General features: G+C 45.7%; 1 protein-coding gene across 5 annotated transcripts in view; it reads right to left on the bottom strand.

Moving 5' to 3' along the window:
• The window catches only part of PKD2L1 (polycystin 2 like 1, transient receptor potential cation channel), a 124618-nt gene extending 110444 nt beyond the window's left edge, over positions 1-14174 (bottom strand). For 2 of the 5 annotated variants that reach the window (XM_084845143.1, XM_084845140.1), the window contains exons 1-2: positions 14005-14117; positions 12423-12575 (exon numbers count right to left, since the gene is read on the bottom strand). The gene's annotated coding sequence lies outside the window, so the exon portion shown is untranslated. Of the gene's footprint in view, positions 1-12422; positions 12576-14004 lie in introns of all 5 variants that reach the window. The other 3 variants (XM_084845142.1, XM_084845144.1, XM_084845141.1) reach the window with 3 other exon arrangements.
• Between the last annotated feature and the right edge of the window lie 8951 nt (positions 14175-23125).

Raw genomic sequence — 23125 nt, forward strand, 5'->3', positions numbered from 1 at the left:
TTGTAGGTCTTCATAGAACCGATCAACCTCAGCTTCTTCGGCCTCAGTGGTTGGGGCATAGACTTGAATTACTGTGATGTTGAATGGTTTGCCTTGGATTCGTACTGAGATCATTCTATCATTTTTAAGATTGTACCCCAATACTGCTTTTCCCACCCTTTTGTTGACTATGAGTGCTACTCCATGTCTTCTAAGGGATTCTTGCCCACAATAGTAGATATGATGGTCACCTGAATTAAATTCGCCCATGCCTGTCCATTTTAGTTCGCTGATTCCCAAGATGTCGATGTTCAATCTTGCCATCTCATGTTTGACCACCTCCAGCTTACCTTGATTCACTGATCTGACATTCCAGGTTCCTAAACAATATTGTTCTTTACAGCATCGGATTTTCTTTTCACCACCAGACACATCCACAGCTGAGTGTCCTTTCGGGTTTGGCCCAGCCGCTTCACTCTTTCTGGCGCTACTTGGAGATACCCTCTGCTCTTCCCCAGTAGCATATTGGACACCTTCCGACCTGAGGGGCTCATCTTCCGGCGTCATCTCTTTTAGCCTTGTGATACTTTCCATGGGGCTTTCTTGGCAAGAATACTGGAGTGGGTTGCCATTTCCTTCTCCAGTGGACTACATTTTGTCAGAACTCTCTGCCATGACCTGTCCGTCTTGGGTGGCCCTGCACGGCATAGCTTATGGCTTCACTGAGTTACGCAAGCCCCTTCGCCACAACAAGGCAGTGATCCATGAGCACCTCATATATATATATATATATATATATATATATATATGTGTGTGTGTGTGTGTGTGTGGTGTGCAGTATGTGCATGTGGCATGCTTGTGTGTGTGGTATAGATTACATACATACATAAGAAGTGTGCAGTGACCCGCCCACCCCACTTCAACTCAGACCCTGATTCAGCATTTTGGAAAACATCACGCTTCTGTTTGGGCCAATTTGTAGTCGGACCATTTCAGCTCAGTACCAAACCTGAGTCACGGTTTAGAAAAATGAGTCTTTATGCTTCCTGTTGACTACCATTGGAGATTTTTTTTTTTTAAACTAAGTTTTTCTCTTGGCCAGACCTGGACGATAATTTCAGGCACAGTAGCTGCCTAGAAGGGGATTACACCTGCCCAATGCCAGAAAAATAGGTGCAGGGTTTATATTTTGATTTTCTTTTAAAGGGAACTGCCAGTAACATTTTTTATTATTTGGAAGAATTAGATAAACATTTCAGGATTCATTGCCCCATCAGAGGAGATCATGTCTCCAAATTTCAGAGTGACAGCCACAAGGGTTTTTGTGCAAGGGTGGCCTTGACACTTTGAGGTCTCCAAAAGAGGACATACTTCTCTCCCTATTTTCCTTGTGGATCATTGTTCTGAAAATTACAGACAGCCTAGAGTTGTCCGTAAGTAAGAAACCAGCAAAGTTTCAGAAGGATAGGTGCAGCAGTTCATGTGGAAAGGGAGTTCTCCAATTTGGGGGGAGGGAGTGATTTGCTTTCCCTTCCATTCATCCCTTCCCCAATAGTTTTTGGGTAAATTTGTATGACAATGTACAGGTCATTAGAAGTGTCTCCCAGGTAAGAAACCTGCAAAGTTTCTGAAGGATATACATGCATGCAAATTTAGAATGAATGACTAGAATTTATTTACATTTCACCAATATAAGCAGCAGGGGAACATGGGAGGGAAGGTGCTATTACACTCATGTCCTACTTGTGGGGTTCCCGTGGGCATCTGGCTGGCCACTGTGTGAACAGAATGCTGGACTAGATGGATCTTGATCTGATGCAGCATGGCTCTCCTTATGTTCTTAAATATAGAGTGCCTCTGAGCATATGCAGAATGCTTTTCTTTCACCACTGAGCACTTACATCCTCCCCCTACCAATTCTAGTCCCCTCTGTGCAACCACCCCCCATCCTACCACCCTCCAGCAGCTCTTCATAAAAACAAATGTCTTGTTTTGTGCAACTCTCCTCTACCTCCTCCTTGTTATGCACAAGCTCTCAATATATCTTCCTCCCCATAACTTCATTTGTGCCAAGACTTCACCAGGTTTCAGCCAATGAGTCTGTTTTCAAAACTAGGGCTCATTTATGGAGAAACTCTGAGCATGTACTAAGTGCCTTTGCCTGAAGCCAGAGTTCATGCAAAATGAAAAAAAAACCCACAAATGACAAAACATACATAGGACTGAGTTGAAAGGGTAATCAATTCATTAGATGGAATTGGGTAGGCACTGTATTAAGCCTGCAGTACCATGCTCACAACTCAGTACTTATTTCTGAGTAAACATGCAGAACATCAAGGTGCAAACCTCCCTGCAAAAGTAACTTGTGCTGGAATCCTATGCATACTTTCCTGAAGGTAAGCCTCATTAAATATAATGGGGTTTCTGAGTAGGCATACATAGCATTGTATAAATGAGCAGTATTTATCTTCCCTCCACTTAAAAAAACAAACCAAAAACTACTATTTTTATTACAGCTTTCTGTTCATAGGAACATAGGAAGCTGCTTTATAGTGAGTCATACCCTGGGTCCATCTAGCGCAGTATTGCTGACACTGACTGGCAGCAGTGGCTCTCCAGGGTTTCAAGCAGGATTCTTTCCTAGCCCTACCTGGAGATGCTGGGGACTGAACCTGGGACCTCCTGCATACCAAGCATGTGCTCTACCACTGAGCTACAGCCCTTCCTATTGCGGGATAATGGCAACTGACGGACAAAACAGCCCCAGATTTGTTTCTCTGCAACCATGTGAACCCACTTTTCTCCAAGACTTAAGTGAGGAGGAGGAGAAAAACGAGCCCTCTTGTCTGTTTGTATCAAGTCAAATGCAGTTCAGAACTTCTCTTGCCCACTGAAGATAATTCTCTTTAAGAATTCCCCCAGATATGCTCTGGGTGTATTAAAGGAGAGAAAGAAAGAACAGGATGGGGGAGGGAAGAAAAGAAGAATGGTGATTGGAAATGCGGGGGGTGGGTGGGTAGAGAGAATTCCCTAAGCCAAGTGGCTCCTTTCAGAAAAGTAGTACTTCAAAGGAGGCTGTGGAAAGTTTGTAAGGATTGCACGTACTTAAATTAACTTTATGAGGTGAGGTGGCGGAGGGCTTTTTCTAGCTTTTTTCAAACTGTAGAACCTGTTTAAAAGCCTGAGCAGTTCCTCGATCATGACGCCACATAGTCCTAACCCCCCTTTTGAAATAATTTGAGTCCTACAGCTATTTCAGAGAAATTAAAGTGGAGGGGGAGAAAAAAGTTTGTGGAGGTTGATTGGATCCTTTGCTGTACCAAAGCTACTAAACTTCTGCAGAATCCAAAGCTTCCACTTTGGGGCAGTAAAATCAGGTGCTGTGGGAAAACCAGTATTTCACATGAGGCTCTTTCTTCCCTTCCTTCTCCCTCTTCAAAATTTCATTGCAAGCAAGCTCCCAACAGTGGGCATGTAAGAGGAGAAAAGTTTTTTTTTGGGGGGGGGGGGTTACACCTAAAAAACCCCTACACCAGAGATTAGAGATAGTGACCTCCTAATGGTCACCTTAAATACCTTCTGATTATGCTCTCTAATCCCCTGTGTGGCTTGGCAGTTTTTACTTATTGTTTTAGTCTTTGAGAAAAGGAAACTTTACGCGTGGCTAGCGCAAAAGCCACTGGACCAACTGTCTGAAATTTGGCAGGTTCATTCAGCTCCAAAGGGGCTGCCAGGTTACCAAATTCTATGCATGTATGTGGACAAACAAAAAAATTATAACTCTTTGCTTTGACACATTTTCTTGAAAATAGCAAGTTGTACCGGTGAGTAGCACAAAAGCCACTGGACCTAACTGCCTGAAATTGAGCAGGTTCAATCAGCTCCATGGGGGCTACCAGGTCCCCAAATGTCATGTATTTATCATACAAAATAAAGAGTTATGGCTGTTTCTGTTTTCCAATGCAAGTCAATGGGAGAATGTAAAAAAAATGGCCATTAGGACACCTCAAAAGATCTGGGGCACAGCTCAAAAAACATTCAGAGCCCATGCCCAGGTGAGCCTCTACTAATGACGCCCATGACTTCACTGATATAAAAGCATTCACCATGATAACCCCCTTCATGGATCGCTGCCTTGTTGTGGCGAAGGGGCTTGCGTAATTCAGTGAAGCCATAAGCTATGCTGTGCAGGGCCACCCAAGACGGACAGGTCATGGCGGAGAGTTCTGACAAAATGTGGTCCACTGGAGAAGGAAATGGCAAGTATTCCATTTAGTATTCCTGCCAAGAAAACCCCATGGAATGTATCACAAGGCTAAAAGAAATGACGCCAGAAGATGAGCCCCTCAGGTCGGAAGGTATCCAATATACTACTGGGGAAGAGCAGAGGGAATTTCCAAGTAGCACCAGAAAGAGTGAAGCGGCTGGGCCAAAGCCGAAAGGACACTCAGCTGTGGATGCGTCTGGTGGTGAAAAGAAAGTCCAATTCTGTAAAGAACAATATTGTTTAGGAACCTGGAATGCAAAATCAATGAATCAAGGTAAGCTGGAGGTGGTCAAACATGAGATGGCAAGATTGAACATCAACATCTTGGGAATCAGCGAACCAAAATGGACAAGCATGGGCGAATTTAATTCAGGTGACCATCATATCTACTATTGTGGGAAAGAATCCCTTAGAAGAAATGGAGTAGCACTCATAGTCAACAAAAGGGTGGGAAAAGCAGTACTGGGGTACAATCTCAAAAACGATAGAATTATCTCAGTACGAATCCAAGGCAAACCATTCAACATCACAGTAATTCAAGCCTATGCCCCAGCCACTGAGGCCGAAAAAGCTGAGGCTGATCGGTTCTATGAAGACCTACAACACCTTCTAGAACTAACACCAAAAAAAGATGGCCTCTTCATCATAGGGGATTGGAATAGTAGGAAGTCAAGAAATCACCGGGGTAACAGGCAAGCATGGCCTTGGTGTACAAAATGAAGCAGGACAAAGGCTAATAGAGTTTTACCAAGAGAACACGCTGATCATAGCAAACACTCTTTTCCAACAGCACAAGAGGCGACTCTACACATGGACATCACCAGATGGTCAATATCGAAATCAGATGGATTATGTCCTTTGCAGCCAAAGATGGAGAAGCTCTATACAGTCAGTAAAAACAAGACCTGGAGCTGACTGTGGCTCAGATCATGAGCTTCTTGTTGCAAAATTTCGGCTTAAATTGAAGAACGTAGGGAAAACCACTAAACCATTCAGGTATGACCTAAATCATATCCCTTATGAATATACAGTGGAGGTGAGGAATAGATTTCAGGGATTAGACCTGATAGACAGAGTGCCTGAGGAACTGTGGACAGAGGTCCGTAACATTGTTCAGGAGGCAGCAACTCAATCCATCCCAAAGAAAAAGAAATGCAAGAAAGCCAAGTGGCTGTCTGATGAGGCTTTACAAGTAGCTGAGGAAAGAAGGGAAGCGAAAAGCAAGGGAGAAAGGGGAAGATATATCCAACTGAATGCAGAGTTCCAGAGAATAGCAAGGAGAGACAAGAAGGCCTTCTTAAATGAACAATGCAAAGAAATCGAGGAAAACAATAGAATGGGAAAGACTAGAGATCTCTTCAAGAAAATCGGAGAGCTCAAGGGAACGTTTTGTGCAAAGATGGGCATGATAAAGGACAAAGAAGGCAGGGACCTAACAGAAGCAGATGAGATTAAGAAGAGGTGGAAAGAATACACAGAAAAAATATACAGTAAAGATCTGAATGTCCCTGATAGCCATGACAGTGCGGTCACTGAACGTGAGCCGGACATCCTAGAGAGTGAAGTCAAATGGGCCTTAAGAAGCATTACTAACAAAGCTAGCGGAGATGGCAGTATTTCAGCTGAGCTATTTACGATCCTAAAAGATGATGCTGTTAAAGTGCTGCACTCAATATGCCAACAAATTTGGAACACTCAACAGTGGCCACAAGACTGGAAAACGTCAGTTTACATTCCAATTCCAAAGAAGGGCAACGCCAAAGAGAGTTCAAACTACTGTACAATTGCGCTCACTTCACATGCCAGCAAGGTTATACTCAAAATCCTACAAGCTAGGCTTCAGCAGTATGTGAACCGAGAACTACTGGAAGTACAAGCTGGGTTTCGAAATGGCAGAGGAACTAGAGATCAAATCACCAACATTTGCTGGATCATGGAGAAAGCAAGAGAATTCCAGAAAAACGTCTATTTCTGCTTCATTGACTACGCTAAAGCCTTTGATTGTGTGGATCACAACAAACTGTGGCAAATTCTTAAAGTGATGGGAGTACCAGACCACCTTACCTGTCTCCTGAGAAACCTGTACGAGGGTCAAGAAGCAACAGTAAGAACCAGACATGGAACCCGAGTGGTTCAAAACTGGGAAAGGAGTACGAGAAGGCTGCATATTGTCACCCTGCTTATTTAACTTATATGCAGAGTACATCATGAGAAACGCCGGGTTGGATGAATCACAGGTCGGAATTAAGATTGCTGGGAGAATTATCAACAACCTCCGATATGCAGACGATACCACCCTAATGGCAGAAAGCGAAGAGGATCTCAAGAGCCTCTTGTTGAGGGTGAAATTGGAGAGTGCAAAAGCTGGTTTGAAACTCAACATTAAAAGAACTAAGATCATGGGATCTGGCCCCATCACTTCCTGGCATATAGAAGGAGAAGAAATGGAAGCAGCGACAGATTTTACTTTCTTGGGCTCCAAGATCAATGCAGACGGTGACTGTAGCCATGAAATTAAAAGATGCTTGCTCCTTGGGAGGAAAGCTATGGCAAACCTAGACAGCATAGTAAGAAGCAGAGACATCACCTTGCCGACAAAGGTCCGTATAATCAAAGCTATAGTTTTCCCAGTAGCAACGTATGGCTGTGAGAGCTGGACTATAAGGAAGGCTGGGCACCGAAGAATTGATGCTTTCGAACTGTGGTGCTGGAGAAGACTCTTACGAGTCCCCTGGACTGCAAGGAGGTCAAAATCAGTCAATCCTAAAGGAAATCAACCCTGAGTGCTAATTGGAAGGACAGATACTGAAGCTGAAGCTCAAATATTTTGGCCACCTAATGCAAAGAGAAAACTCCCTGGAAAAGACCCTGATGCTGGGAAAGACTGAAGGCAAAAGAAGGGGACGGCAGAGGATGAGATGGCTAGATAGCATCACCGATGCAATGAATATGAACTTGAGCACGCTCCGGGAGAGAGCGGAGGACAGGAAGGCCTGGCATGCTATGGTTCATGGGGTCACGAAGAGTCGGACACGACTTAACAACTGAACAATAACAACCATGATAACAGTAGTTTAACATTGGTTACTTGGGGAAACAGAGTAAAGTGATATCAAGCTGGCTACATATTAAGTTCATGCAGGAACTGTAGCTTTTAATCTTTTATGTAAGGGGACATCCCTTCCTCATCTTGTTTGGGATTTGATAATCCCAAAGGTTTGTTATAGCCTGCCCTTGGGATGCCTTTTTTTTTTTTTTTTTTACAAAAATGTAAATAAACAAGGGGCAAGTATCAGATCTGGAGAGATAATGAACATAGAATTGTAGCGTTTGCTAGATTAATGCTTTTGAAAAACCCATTACAGGGGAAGTGCTAAAGAAGGGCTTTTGTTTGGCATGCAATGTTTATCGCAGTGTTTCTCAGCCTGTGGGTCGGGACCACTAGTGGGGCTCAGCTGAGCTTCAGGTGGGTCTCAGTGCTGTAGACTGCCCAGTACTCCTTGCTTGACTGCTCTGTGCCATGGCCACACCACTCACACTGCATAGATAGGTATGGCAGTGGGGGTGCAACAGAGAGCAAGACCAATGCTTTTAATAACAATAATAATATTTTTTAAAACTGGGAATAAAGGGGAAGGGGATAAGAGAGGAATGTATAGAGGAATAGAGGAAATGCATGTAAAAGCAGCATGAAGGAGGGTTGAAAGAAACTGGCAGTTGGGGATAGGGTACAAGTTAAGTGTGAAAGAAGAAGGGGAGAAGAAATGACAGGAGACAGGTAAGAAGACTGAGAGGAATGTGGGGGAGGAGAAGAACAATACAAAAAAGTTTTCTCTACTTAGAGCAGCAGTGGCTAACCTTTTTGCGTCAGTGGGCACATTTGGAGTTTTGACAGTGTCACAGGCACTCTCACCAAATGGCTGTTATGGAGGGGCTTGGTCATTCATAGAATGGCTGCGATTGTGGGCATGGCCGGTCACAAAACACTCATTTCCTAGAAGCCAAACTGGTGAAACTAATAGAAAAATAACTAGCCCCAGAACCTAGGTACAAGATCTGAGTTGCAAAATTTTAAAAAACACTCTTTTGAACCCAAATAAAGATTTTTGAACACAAATAAAGGGCAGCACTTTGCTTTGCAGCAGGACAATCTCTCAGTTAAAACAAGTTAAAATAATATTAAGAAATAAAATTAAAACCAGGAGAGGCAGGTAGCCTGATGGGCATGAAGAGAAGTATCCATCAGCACACTCAGACTTATTGCATCTGGATCAGCAAATTCTTCCTGAAATGAGGAGGCTGAGTAATAATACCTCCAGAGCCTGTACTTAATTTGAGGAAAGCTAAATTATGGAACTCCCTGCTACAAGGAAGTAGCTGTGGCAAAGAATTTAGTAATTGTCCAGAAGGGATTAGATATCAATATAAAATATCAGCAATTGTGAGCTGGGAATAGGACGGACCCAGCCCTAGCAAAGTGTCAGGGTTTCGACCGAGTGAGACACCCCCCCCCCCCATGACTACATCTCTGTGCAGGAGTCCTGAAACTTCATCTTACGCCACGAACTCTCGAAGTGTTCTCTTGGTAGAGGCTTGGTTAAGATGTCCGCTGTCATCTCTGCAGTTGGAGCGTAGTTCATCTCAATAATCCCTTGATCTGCTAAATCAGCACTAAGTGGCACTTCACTCCAATATGCTTGGTGCGTGTTTGAATTTCTCAGTTTGAGAAAGTTTCATACAGCTCTGGTTGTCTTTCGTAATCTGAATAGGTTTGTGTTCATCTATTCCATGGTCCATAAAGAGCTGTTTCAGCCACATTAATTATCTGCATGCTTCTCCTGCTGCTATGTACTCAGATTCTGTGGATGATAGAGCTACTGCTGTTTGTTTTTGGCTAGCCTAGGAGACTAGCCCATTCCCATACATGAACAAGTACTTAGTGGTGGATTTGTAGTTGGAGTTCTCCTTGAACCAGTCTGCATCAGTGTAGCCTACCAGTTCTGGATTACTACTAGGTGGCAATTTTACTTTAAAGTCCATAGTCCTTTTTAAGTATCTAACCACTCTTTTAACAGCGACCTAGTCTGTTTCAGTGGGTGAGCTGGTTTTTCTGCTTGGGATTCCTACAGCAGTTGCTATGTCTGGTCTAGTAGTAGTGGTTAAGTATAGGAGTGTACTTATTGCTGTTCTGTACTTGCTACTGTTTGCCAAAAGTTCACTTCCATCTTCCTTCTTGTGGAAGTCTGTTTCTATAGGTGTTGCCACAGTGCTGGCATCTTCAAGTCCCAATGTCTCTAAAAGTTCAATAATCTTTTGCTGTTGACTGAGAAGAAAGGAACCATCCCTTTCTTTTTCCATTTGATTGCCTAAATAGTAAGTTGTATTTCCTAATTCTTTTGTTTCCACTTCCTTGTTTAGGCCTGCCGAGCCATGTCTGAACATGCCTGGGAAACTACCTCCCCCATGTCTGGCGGTTCTTGTTCAGAATCTGAACTACTCTCCCACTCCCTGTGCTCAGAGACACCCCTGACATTAAGTCCATAAAACCCTTTCTTGAGTTTGCACATAAGATTTGCTCGCTTCGGATTTGTGAAACCTGGAGGTTGTTCCATATATAGCTGCTCTGTTATGCAGAGCATGTAGAAAAATGTAGAAAATGTACTATGTAGAAAAGCAGTCTTCATGTCTATGTGCCTTACTTGCATCTTTCTGGACGCTGCTAGATTCAGGAGTACTCTGATAGGGCTGTATTTCACAATAGGGGTGAAGGTTTAATCGAAGTCTTCTCCATACTTCTGCAGAAAACCTTTGGCCGCTAGTCTCGCCTTCTGGTGTTCCACTTCGCCTTCTGCACCTTGTTTTATCTTGAAGACCCAGTTGCATCCTACAGCTTTCTTGCCTGGTGGTAGTTTGGTTAAGATCTACATCTTGTTCTTGTGCAGGGCTTATATTTCCTCTTGGGCCACTTCCCTCTACTGGCTGGCTTCAGCCTTCGGCATTTGTTCAATTTCTTCCCAAGATGACAGTTCATTGGGTGGTACCAATGTTGCAAGGTAGGACAGTCCCTGGGCTAGTATGCCTTTGTTGGGTTGTGATGAGCGTCTGAGAGCTGGTTCTGGAATCTGATCTGCTGTCACAGTATCTTCCAGCACATCTGTCTGAACATCTACATCCCCTTCTTCAGCTGTACTGCCCTCAGCTTCTGGTTTACTTCTTCCATCATCTACCTCGTCTTCCTGCTCCATCTCTGGCTCAGGATGTGTTTCTGTTGTCCCATTTCTGTACTCCAGTGCACTAGTGAAGAACTTGTATCCATCAGGCTTCTCTCAGCTGTCTAATACAGTTCTTCTCTTGTCAGTTCTATTTTGTTCATCAAAATAGACCATGTGTAGGAATGGGCGGACTTACCTGGGCCCACCTCACGTGCTGCTTGTCAGACCCCTGCCAACCGGCCGTTCACTACACAAGCCGCTAGACGGTCTGGTGCACTGGCGAGGGACTTGTATCTGACATCAGGCTTCTCTGAGCTGTCCAACAGAGTTCCCCTCTTCTCAGCTCTATTTTGTTTTGGCTATCTTGTGCTGACTTCACCTGTTTTTAAATTCATCACTCTACACCCTTTGGTTCCTGAAGCATAGCCAATTAACACAGTCACTTCTGCTTTGGCATCTAACTTCTGCCTCTCTTGATCTGGTATATAAGGATAGGCCTTGCTGCCAAATATGCTATGTTCCATATTTGGGACTCTATTGAACCATAGTTGAAATGGTGCCTATGTGGTGTAGGGATGTACGAAAGTCACTTACCTTTTCGTGAATTCTGTTTGTGGCGGGGGAGGCGCTCCATCCCTCTCCCCGGAATCCTCGACCGGGGGGGGGGGGAGGCGATCCGGTCCCCCCCACCCCCGGAATCTTCGACAGCCGGCTCTGCAGCAGCTCCATGGAGCAGCCGGCCAGGGCTGTCCACAGCTGGATTTCCGGCTGCGGACTGGCTGATGCGGATACAAATGGCTGCCACTGTAGCCATTTGCATCCAGCCAGGCAGCCGTGATAGGCTACGTAAGTCTTTATGTAGCCTATCACGGCCAGGAAAAAAAAAACCCAGCATACGCAAATGGCGGCAGCTACAGCGGCCGCCATTTGCATTCCCTATTTTTGGCCGATTTTATCTTACGTAAATATTTACATAGGCTACAATGGTGAAAAATAAAGGAACATAAAAAGCGTCCACTACGCTATTTGCATTCCCCCTTTTTTTGCCGTTTTATCTTACGTAAATATTTACGTAAGATAAATCGGCGAAAAATAGGGAACTCAAATGGCGGCCGCCGTAGCCACCGCCATTTGCGTACGCTGGGTTTTTTTGGGGGGGGGGGTTAGCCGTGATAGGCTACGTAAATTCTTACGCAGCCTATCATGGCTGCAAGGACAGCAATGGCAGTGGTGTCTGCAGCCGGCCAGGAGACCGGCCACCGGAGCTGCCGCATTCGCCCCAGGTAAGTGCCATCCCGGGGGGATTCTGCGGGGGGGCAGGAGGCCATTCCACCACGGATTCTGGGGCCCAGATTCTAAAGAATCCGGCCTTACTGGAATCCATGGCGGAATTCTCTGCCATCCCTAATGTGGTGCCTTGGTTGGCAATCTGTTTTGGAGATAGGTTGCTGTCATGATGGCTGTCATGATGGCATCTCCCCATAATCCATCAGGTAGGTCTGCATCTGCCAGCATACATCTTGACATCTCCAGGAGAGATCTCAGCTTTCTTTTGGTAGTGCCATTCTGCTCAGGAGTGTAAGCCACACTCCTCCTGTGCAGTATGCCCTGTTCATCCAGGAATGCTTGGGTGTGGTGCAAAAAGTACTCGCCGCCATTCTCTTATTACAGTACCGGAGGTCTTTTGCCAAACTTGTCGCTGACCATGGCGACGTATTTCTTCAGCATGTTGTGTGTTTCACTCTTTTCCTTCAGTAGATATATTACGCAGTTATCCACAAATGTTAAAGCATACCTATTCTTCCCTAATGAAGGCATATCAGTTGGACCTCAGAGATCACTGTGGACAAGATCTAGCACTTTGGTGCTTCTCTTTTCAATTTGAGGTGGAAAAGAGGGCCTGGTCCCCTTTGCCTTTACACAGGATATGCATCTAGATGTATTGTCACCATCACTTAGTTTACCTTGCTATCTGTTGCAAGGTTTCTGTTCTGTAGCTCCAAGATGTCCAAGTCTTCTGTGCCAGACGTGCAGGCTATGTTCATCTCCACACACTTGGTCACATTCGCTTGCTGTCCTGGAAGACTTAACTCATGGACACCTCCATTTTCAAATGCCTGCGCAAATAAAACATTGTTTTTGGTTACTGTGCACTTTTTGTCTTCAAAGTGTATTGCAAAACCTCTTTTGTTTAATGCAGACACACTCAGCATTTTGCAGTTCAACTTAGGAATGAACACCACATCATTTGCTATATTAGCAACACTTTTATCAGGCAATTGACATTGTAGTACTCCACTCCCTATGCCTTGAATCTTCATAGTTTGTTTATTTGCTGTTTGGACTTTTCCAGAAGCACTTTTGTGGAGTTCAAAAAAAAATTCACTGGAAAATGAATTTTGGCTGGATCATCCACTATCTATAATCCAATTCTTTGTTTTTGGTTCATGGCTAGTAGCCATGAAGTTCTTGTGATCCAAAAGGAAATTACTCCCTCTATTTCCAGCATTTTGAAGAACAGGTTTCTTTTGTTCTCTTTGTGTAAAGTTTTGGGAGATCTTGTTGCTAGGTGAAGGGCAATCCTTTTCAAAACGTCCTTTGCCATCACAGTTAAAACAATGCTGTGATAGGTTCTTGAATCTTTCCCTGGTTGGGGCTTTCTCCCTCTTCTTCCCACTCACTAGGTAATTTGATTCAGATGCCTGGGGATTAACAGGGAGATTTTGGTCTATGCATTCCTCTCTCAAGGAGGAAATGGCATCTTTTAAAAGTTAGCCCACCTCTCCTATCCAGGACAGAGATAAAACTTCCAGAAATCACAATTTTTGATCATCACTTAAACTAAAACTGACTGGTTTAGCATTATCAAAAATTGTGATCAAATCTGGTATATGTCTCTCAGTTTCTTCTGGATTTAAGCCTCAGTTTACACATTTCTCTCATCCGGACGGACTGACTCTTAGAACTTGTAAATCCAAATGTAGTCTGGAGGCAGCCTAACATTTCTTTGCATGTTTTAGAGTCTTTTACATTAGCTGATCATCATCTAATGCATCATAAACTAAAAAACTTTAGCTATTGCATCTTTCTCCAGCCATTTCTGAGCTTCAGCTGCAGGTTCTGGTTTATCTTTTGTAACGCCCTCTGAAACTTTATGTGCTTCTAATATGACAACTGACCTTGTTTTTCCATTGCTCAAAGTTGTGACTATTTTGGAAGTTTTGGAAATCTTCCAAGGAAACCCCCATTAGTGTTTGAGGCCATTTTGCAAAGTGTTCAGCAGCAAAAACACACAAAAAACAAAACTTAAGCTAGCCTTCTCTTTGTGTGTGAAGGGAAAAAAACAAACCGGAAAACAGTCTAGTAAAATCTGCTCTGCATGACTGGGCCCATAACTTGATGGGAATTATTTGGAATTGCTGCCTCTTGTTAAAAAGGCAGCTCACACAGAAAAATGAAAGGAACAGAATAAACGTTTACCAGTCCCACCTGCTAAAAGAGAGACCACACCTTTATTTAGTGAAGAAAGAAAAATAGTTTACTCACAAGTATTCAGGCACAGCGTGGGGTTCCAAAAGGGGTTGTTCAGTCCATTTCTTTGTGTTCTACACCTCTGGCAGGAGAGAGAGGAAGGGGGGGAGCAGAAAATTGTAGGCTATAGAGATCCTAAGGGCTAAGGCTAGCTATGAACTAACTGCAACACTGCCCCCTCTTGTAACTTGCAGAAGAGGCTGCAATATTCCCAACAACAGTATTAGAGCGAAAAAATGTCTCCTTATCCACATTCTCCACACCACACAAAATTTCATAGACCTCTATCATGTCTCTCCTTACCCTCTTTTTTTCAAGCTAAACAATCCCAGCTGTTGTAACCTTCCCTCAGAGGGGAGATGCTCCAGCCCCTTGATCATTTTAGTTGCCCATTTCTGCACTTTTTCCAGCTCTGCAATATCTTTTTTTATGTGTGGTGACCAGAACTGTACACAATATTTTAAGTGTAGTCACACCATAGATTTGTATAGGGGCAGTATGATATTGGCAGTTTTATTCTCAATTCCTTTTCTGATTAGGCCTAACATAGAGTTTACTCCTCCCCCCCCCCCCAGCAGCCACACACTGGGTCAAAATTTTCATCAAGCTGTCCATCACAACCTCAAGATCTCTTTCTTGGTTGGTCACCGCTAGCTCAGATCCCATCAGGCTATACTTGAAGTTGGAATTTTTTGCCTCAACGTGCATCACTTTACACTTGCTTACACTGAATCTCATTTGCCACTTGGATGCCCATTCTCCGAGTTTGGAGAGATCCTTTTGGAGCACCTCACAATCCCTTCTTGTTTTAACCACCTGAAATGATTTGGTGTCTTCAGCAAACTTGGCCACTTCACTGCTCACTCCTAATTCCAGATCATTTATGAACAAATTGAGAAGCATTGGTCTCAATATGCCAAGAATAAAGGCGTATTCAGTAGCAGCCAGTGGCCAATCTGATGAGCAGGGCAGAGGATATGCCACTGGAGGCAGAGCCATGGTGCTGGTGGGGGTCACCAGAGGCGGAACAGTCTTTTGAATCCCTAACAGCCAGCAGCCCATACCACAGAAAGGAGAAACTGATGCACCTAAACTTTAAGATTGTTGTGTGCGAGGGAGGGGATGGGGGAATCACACAGCCACACAAAAGCACTCCTTTGGACCCACATTCTCCTGTTCCAGCAACAACTCCCATTCCACAGAGTATCAAGTGACGTTAAGATCATGAGTGCACAATGGGGGGGGGGGGTGTTGAGAACTCACTCAACCATACAAGATCATGCTGCTGCTGCTGCTAATTATGATGTCCTATGAAGATATCCTCAAGCCCAGATCAAGGCCATGATGGTGTCCTGATCAAATCTTGGCTGTTTGCAAGCAAGTACAGGAAGCGATACAATAGAGTAGTCAAGTTGGCAAGCAAATGGTTAAGCACACAGGTTTCTGTCCAAGGAGGTTTAAGCTAAGGCAGGACTCATCAAAATCCAGGCAGAGGTCAGAACACAGTCAGGCAGTCAGGCAACAAGAAGCAGGCAGAAGCAGGAGTAATCAAGATCACAAACAAGAGGTCAAACACAGTAAATCAGTCAGGCACCTTAGGCTGTCCAGAAGCAGGGTCATTGAGCAGTCCAAAAGGTCAGAAAATAGAGCATCAGTCATAGGACACAATTCAGGAGGCAAGGCACACAGCAGAGGCTGGATGGACCAAGTTGTTCCAACATTGGCTGGGCTTCCAGTGAAGGCTTTTAAGCCCAAAGCCAGCCAGACCCCACCCAGAGCTCAGCGGCAGCAATCAGAACTCGCTTTCCAATAGCGCACTCCTGAGGAGTCCCTTTCTCCTGAGGAGACCTCTTCTGGAGGTGAGCACTCCTTCACACAGGAGCCCTGCTAGCCTGTCACTTGAGGCAACGATGCTCCCAGGGATCAGGGGGTGGCTCAGCCTCTGCCCCAGAGGCAGAGTCCCTCTCTCCTGACAAGGATGGCCCTGCAGCCACTTCCTCCAAGGGTTCAGGCTCCTGTGGATCTCATGGCAGTCCCTGGCCTGGGATACCCTGGGCTTCTGGGACTTCTAGCTCCTCCTCTGAGGAAGGAGGACTCCAGTTGGGGCATGACAGATAGGCCCCAAGGCTAGCCATCTGTAGAGGGCCCCCTACTCTACCCCCAGTACCGAACTCACATATAGGGATCGGTGGATTCCTTACCTGCTGATCCAGCCGGGAATCTGCCCTTGGGGGGAGGTGATCCAGTCCTCCCCCTGGAATCCTCTTTGGCCGGCTTCGCTCTGCGGCGATTCCACGGAGCTGCCAGCCAGCTCCGAAGCACCAGCGATACGGCCGCCATGCTGTATCGCTGGCTGAGGGGGATTTACTGCGGACGCCAATGGCGTCCTGGACACCATTTGCAGCCGTAAAGGTCTTAGTTTAAGCTAAATGCAGGTGCATTTAGCTTAAACTAAGACATTTACGGCTGCAAATGGCGTCCGCCATCAATCCCCCTCAGCCAGCGATACGGCATGGCAGCTGTATCGCTGGCGCTCCAGAGCTGGAGGATCCAGCCGAAGAGGATTTCGCAGGAAGGCGGAGGTAAGTGTTCCGTTCCATCACGGACTCCGGGGGGGGGGGCGGATTCTTTAGATTCTCGGATTCTCATTGGGGTCCGTGGTGGAATTCTCCGACATCCCTACTCACATACAACAGTTGTGCAAACACTCACAGTCAACGATGTACCATAATAATGCAAAAACATTTTTCACTATATATGTTAGTGCAAATCATCTTCCATGCTTTCCTGAAAGCAAAGGAATAATATCTCTTCTAGGGTAGAGTATTAAAATACAAGCACAAGCTTCCCCTTTTATAGCATACAGACACAGAAGACATAAACACACAATGAAGCTCTCTCTTACACACACTCAAGAAAGAGACATAGACTGACCCACTGCCTCATTCAAACAACAGCCAAACAGGCATGCAGGCATACACAGCCACTGCTGGTCCAGGATGTTTTGCTGCATGAGAGGACTGGCAAATGCCTCCCATTTCTCGCTGGATGGTCTGGGCCAGTCACTAGCTCTCAGCCTAACTGACCTCACAAGATTGTTGTGAGGGTAAAAATGGGGAGATCTTTCGTTTCTGGAGGAAAGGCAAAACATAAATATGAGAGCCACTGTAGTATAGTGGTTAGAGTGTTGGACTGAAACTGGGGAGACCTGGGTTCTAGTCACCACCTAGCCATGAAGCTCACTGGGTGACTTTGAGCTCTGTGTGTGTGTGTTTCCATGACAATGGAAGGAGAAGCAAATGGAGGAGTACCAGATTTTTTAAAAAAGGAATAAGCTTTCCTGGGCTTTGGTCCATGCGAGTGCTCTGCACCAGTAAAAATAGCTTCATATAACATAATTCCTGGTGGGGGTTGGAGTGAACGTCATCTGACTGGCAGGAGCTGCTCAACCAGTAAAAGAGGCTTTCTCCCCACTTTCTCCTTTCCCCTGAAGCTCCAGATGCACCTGCATTTCAGGAACAAGCCTCATTAACCACAATGGGAGTTACCTCCAAGTAGACACACATATGTTTGTGCTGGGAAATACCTTTTGTCTCCATAAAAATCACCCCTTCTCTCTCTCTCTCTCTCTCTCCTCCCTGCACATGCATTAAGTACTTTCTTTAAGCGACAATCATTAAAAGAACAGAGTGTTCTCCCTGCCCAACAATCTCCTTTTCTCCTGCCCCGCATTACTTACTTTGTTAAATAAACAATCAGTAGAAAAAGAACAGTGTTCTAGCTGCCATGCTGGATCAATCAAAGCTTCGACATTAAAGCTCCTGAATAGGTTTATTTCAGTTCATGGGAATCTCAGTGACTCCCTGCAGTATGCATTTTGGGGACAAGCCTCACTGAGCACAATGGGAGTTACTTCTGAGTAGACACATATATGCTTGTGCTGGGAAAGATGAGGGCAGGGGGAGAACACGATGAGAAGCCAGCTCCCTTTCTAACCAGATGCTGCACAGTATCCCTATGATGAAGGTGTGAAGTAGTTACTTCCTAAGGCAATAAACCAAACAATGGAGAATTGGAGCCTCGAGATCACGCTTTACAGCCTTTAGGGAATTAGTGCTTTAAATTGTGCCATTTCAGTTGAGGGGGATCGCTGTAAATTCTGATGTGGACATTCAGGGGACAAGCCTCACTGAGCACAATGGGAGTTACTTCTGAGTAGACACTAATTGGTTTGTGCTGGGAAACACAGGGACAGGAAACACCCCTTGACTGGGGTCACGGTGAAAGGCACACCCCTGGGCAGGGCTAGCATACCCAGACGGTGATGACTGCAAAACAGACTGCCTACCAAAGCAACAGGCAGGACTCCTTTTGAGCTGTGACATGGATGAAAGCCAAGTATGAAACACATCATGTAATGATTTTCTTGGGCTTTGCAATTTACATGTGGGTGCAATATGGGATATGGGCATTTTAGAGTTTAAGGGGTAAGAGATGGTGCTTATAGGGGGGTTGACGCTAAGGGGTAATGGGACAAGTAGGGGAGCAAAAAGTATTGGAAGCTTGCTAGATGCCACATATAAATTGATAAGAGATGTCTTGATAACCTTCCAACTGTCTCTTCCTTATAAAAATAACCTGGGTAATAGGTAAGGGGTCATAGAAAAGAACACGTTGTAGTTTGGGATTCCCCTGTCTAGAAATAAAGGGAAGAAAAAGGAGCTGTTGACCACATGAAAGCAGAACTAAGTCATGAACAACATGAGTCAGAAATAGGGTAGAGAACTTTGGGGAAAGGTTGAACTTTGTGAAGAGAGAGTGACCTATAATGTGACATGGACCAATAGATGCAAAGATTTTAGAATATATAATAAAAGGAGGTCACCAAGTTTGGAAGAATATTTAAGTCCATGCTTAATGGGACTGGGTGTGTCTTTCTCCTGGTTATGGGGCCTCTTAGGAGGTCCTGTATTGTAAAGAAAGTTCCACATCTTTGCCAGAAAAAGCAGGATCCCCTTGCTGGTAAAGTACAGGTGTGAGTGGTAGGCATACAGCTGCAGGATGTGTGAGTATGCCTTATCTTTGCTTTGTGGAAGGTTTGTGTGCTTGTGAAACTTTATCTTTCTTTAATAAATGCATTTAGTTTATGTCTCTGTGTTAGTCCTTATTTTTAGAATTTAAGTAAATCTGAGTGAATGTGAATACTCTATCTCAGTCCCCAAAGGAATCTCACCTACAACATCAGGGCCAAGCTGAGGCTGTTTAAAGTAAGTGTGCCTAGGTATACAATACTAGGGACCCTGAAATTTTAGCCTCCAGTTTTTCCCTTACAATCAGAGTGTTTGGATCCAAGGCCTATGCTCATATACCAAAAGAGAGGAGATCAAAAGTGGATGACAGAGCCAGGGAAGGAATAATGATTGGCTTTGCCTCAGGATGTAAAGGCTACAGAATATTAGACCCAAGAACTGGAAGTATCACAGTAAGCAGCGCAGTGTACTTTGATGAAAGTGAGGAAATCAAAGCAGACCATGCTGATGCAGATGGCCCAAGAGGGGTAATCCAAGACCTGGAAAGACAAATAACACACCAGTCAACCAGCAGAGATGAAGCCCAAACATGTCCATCACCACCTCTGTCGCCAATCCGACCCAAGCACAACCAAAAAGGGATATGGAATGAATACAGCAAATGGTGTTTTGACTCTGGACTGGAAAAACGACTTCTCTCTGCTGCGCCATCTCGTCTTTGTTTGAACTGGTAAAGTTCCCATCTCTGGGCATCCCTCCTTTCCTGGCCTTGGACAGGTTTATGACCCTGCCTATCAGCCAGCGAGTTATTGCAGCCATTGTCTGCCTGCTGCAGTCAGCCAGCAAGGACTGACACTTTGTCTGGAATAACAACATGTTTGTGCTTCCTTTCCTCTCAGTGTATTTGTGTATTAATAAAGACTAACAACAGGGTCATTTGCCAGCTGCACTTTCAAGAACAGTTGCATACTTCAGAAAACAATATTGTGGCCTAGTGGGTACCTTGCCATTAATATGGGTAATGAAGGGGCAGTTTGGGAGAAACTGGTTTCATTTCTGGAGGGACGGAGGCACCTAGAAGTGCAATCACTGCCCTGCAGACTATGATAAAGTTGCAGCATCACCGAATAAGGCGCCTAAAGTGGTGAGATGCACTTAAACTTTTTTTTTTTCTCCTGAGTGTGAGCGGGGAGAGGCCTGGTGGTGCTGGGCGGCACTGCATTGGGAGCCAAAAATCATGTCTGTCTCTTTCTCTCCTCTCTGTGCCTGCTGCTCCATCCCACTTGCTGCATGCCAGTCCTGCTAATTCCCTCTCCTTGCTTAACAACAACCTAGATCATGCTTTTGAGCGCAGGTATAAACTTCTCTACCAGTACTTTTGGCAGAACAAGAGGTGGTTCTGGGCTAAGAACGATGACTTGACAGCGGCACAAAGGCTCCATAGGTTGGAGTGCTTGGTGTTCTGAACCAGACTCTCCTGCTCTTCCCGCTCCCACCCCCCAATTAATGTGACATGCTAAGCCTTGCAGCACCCCCATTCCCATGTCCAGTATATAACTGGTCACGCTAAGGCTGTTTCCCCCCCAACCCCCCCACCTCCTCCCCCCTTACCGAACTATTTCCCATAGCTCTGCCTCCACCCCCTCCCGGCTTTCCTGCCTGCCCCACGTCCTTTCTCTGCAGCTCCCGCCTCCACCCCAGGACTGCACATTGAAGGAAGGCATGGCAGGAGACGGGTTGTGAACAAAAAGAAAACGGAAGGCATCTTTTTCCTTGGAGACTGAAAGAAGGTTGAGTCATTCAAGGTGCAATGGTGGGAGATCTGAAACAGAGTGAAAGGCTTAATGATGGATTTTACCTTCTTCATTGAAAAGTGCGCATAACAGGAAAAAGGGGCTGGGAGCTATAACTCCCTGACAGTTTGCTGGAATGGGATGAAATCGCACAGGTGAGGTGCCTTCAGGGTGACCCTCCAAGTGCTGTACTGCACAGTTCTCCTTTTTCATGGAAACCTGAAAATTCCCCCCATCCCCCCATTTCCCCCTATTTGGCAGTTACCTCTCTTCCTCTTATTTTTTATTTTTTGCTTTGCACTTTTGTGCATTTTTGAATGTGCATATTTTCAGAGTTGTGAATAGGGATCTTTCCCTCTACTCTTTACTTTGCCATTACAGAAATTCACATTACTGGTTTATTGCAGTAGTGATCTGGGAACCAGGATCACATGCTCACAGGAGGCTGTCAATGACAGCAGGGAAGCCTGTCATTGCAAGCAGGGAGAAGTGGACAGAAAAGGAGAAAGGGGGTGGGAGCTATAACTCCCTGGCTGTTTGCTGGAATGGGGCGAAATTGCATTGCTGGGGTGCTCTCATGGGGAGCCTTCAGATGCTGTTGGGGATAATTGTGGATTTTAGCTTCTTCAATGAATAGTGCACATACAGGAAAAAGGGGGTGGAAGCTATAATTCCCTGACCATTTGGTGGAATGGGGTGAAATTGCGGTGATGGAATGTTCTCATAGGGAGCCTTCAGATGCTGTACTGGATAATTGTGGATTTTTGCATCTTCATTGAAAAGGGAGGAGCTCTTCCCCTCTTCCCCCATTTTCCCCTATTCCCAGCCATTTTGCACATAATTGCGGCTCAGCTTGCTACAGGGAAGGTCAGCCCCGCAGCGCTCATCAGCTGCTCGCCAACGCCCGCTTGAGCCGTTGGACTCTTCTGTAGATTGATACAGACTCCCCATCTCTTCCTCAGTCCAGTACTTTGTCTGAATCTTTGGGACTCCAACTGTTGTGAATCCTGGGATACAGATGCCTGGAACGCAGACATCTGTGAGTCCTCTGTCCTCATCAGTCATGCTGGGCTGGCACAAGACCTGCTGCTTCCTGAAGCAGGAAGTTTCACCACTGCCCTCTCTTCTCCCCCTCTCCCACCCAGTGATGGTCATGACAGTGACAGGACCCCTCTCTTCACACACACCCTGGCAGCAACTGTCCCCTTTCTTCCCCAAGTGACAGCAGTGCCTACTTCTCCCTCGATGCCTCACTATGAGAGGTCCTTCCTCAGTGTGACATGGCCCTGAAGACTGCCTGTGCTGCACCAGCACAGGTGACTCCCAGGCCACCTCTCTACTAATGTCCACTCTGAGGAAGGACCCCACACACTGAGGCATTTGGGTTGGGCTTTCTGGAAAGGTGTGCTGGCTGCTCTGTCTTATGAGCAACCGGCAAGCCTTCCCAGCAAGTCAGTCCACCGGATGGGATGCTTATCAGAGTCATCCCACTCTGAGGAGTCCTCAAAGTCAGGCATGGAATGAATGGTGCTCTGGAGAGTTCTGCCAGCCATTCTCCTGCTGTGGCATTTGCCGTGGCATGAGAGCTGCCGTCACAACTTTATGGAGTGCCAGGTGGGCCAATGCCTTGCTGTGAGGATCTTCAGAGCAAGGCATCAGCACCAGGCCCTCTCATACTGTGGCATTTGCAGGAGAGAGGCCGGTGCAGTTCACCAGAGCAGCCGCTCACCCCATGCCTTGCTCTGAGAGGTCCTCAGAGTGAAACAGAGTGGGCAGCAATGGCTGCTCTGAGGAGCCATGCTGGCTGCTTTCTGCTGCAGGAGAGTGCCCAGCAGGGCTCTCTGGAGTGGCTGCCTGCCCTATGCCTCCCTCTAAGAAGCCTTTCAAGGGAAGCATAGGGTGGTGGCGACATGGTGAGCAGCTCTCCTGGCAGCAGCGGGGTGTGCAGCTCTCCCAGTGGTGGTGGGGACGTGGGATCTCCTGCTGTTCAGGATCCACCGCCGGAGGTGGGGAATTCACCCTGCCTCATGGAAGGGCTGGCTCTCCCGGCACGGGCAGGTTCTGAAGAGAAGATGTGGCTCCTGGCATGGCAGTTAGGACACCATGCCAGGGGAAGACAGTTCACTGTGGGCCACAGATAACCTCCCACACGCTCATGCGCTTCCATTTTCTCTGATTAGGAGTAAGGTCTGACCTGGAATATACTTGGATAACAGGAAAAATTACTGTGGTTTACCATTGTTTGTTGTAAGAGGCATCTTGAATTGTAATCACTTTGTGTACGGTCGGCGTTACACCCTTTTGCATTCTTGA

This window comes from Heloderma suspectum, chromosome 3, assembly GCF_057233095.1.
Source record: "Heloderma suspectum isolate Gila_16-S chromosome 3, 16-S_ref, whole genome shotgun sequence".
Classification (NCBI taxonomy): domain Eukaryota; kingdom Metazoa; phylum Chordata; class Lepidosauria; order Squamata; family Helodermatidae; genus Heloderma; species Heloderma suspectum.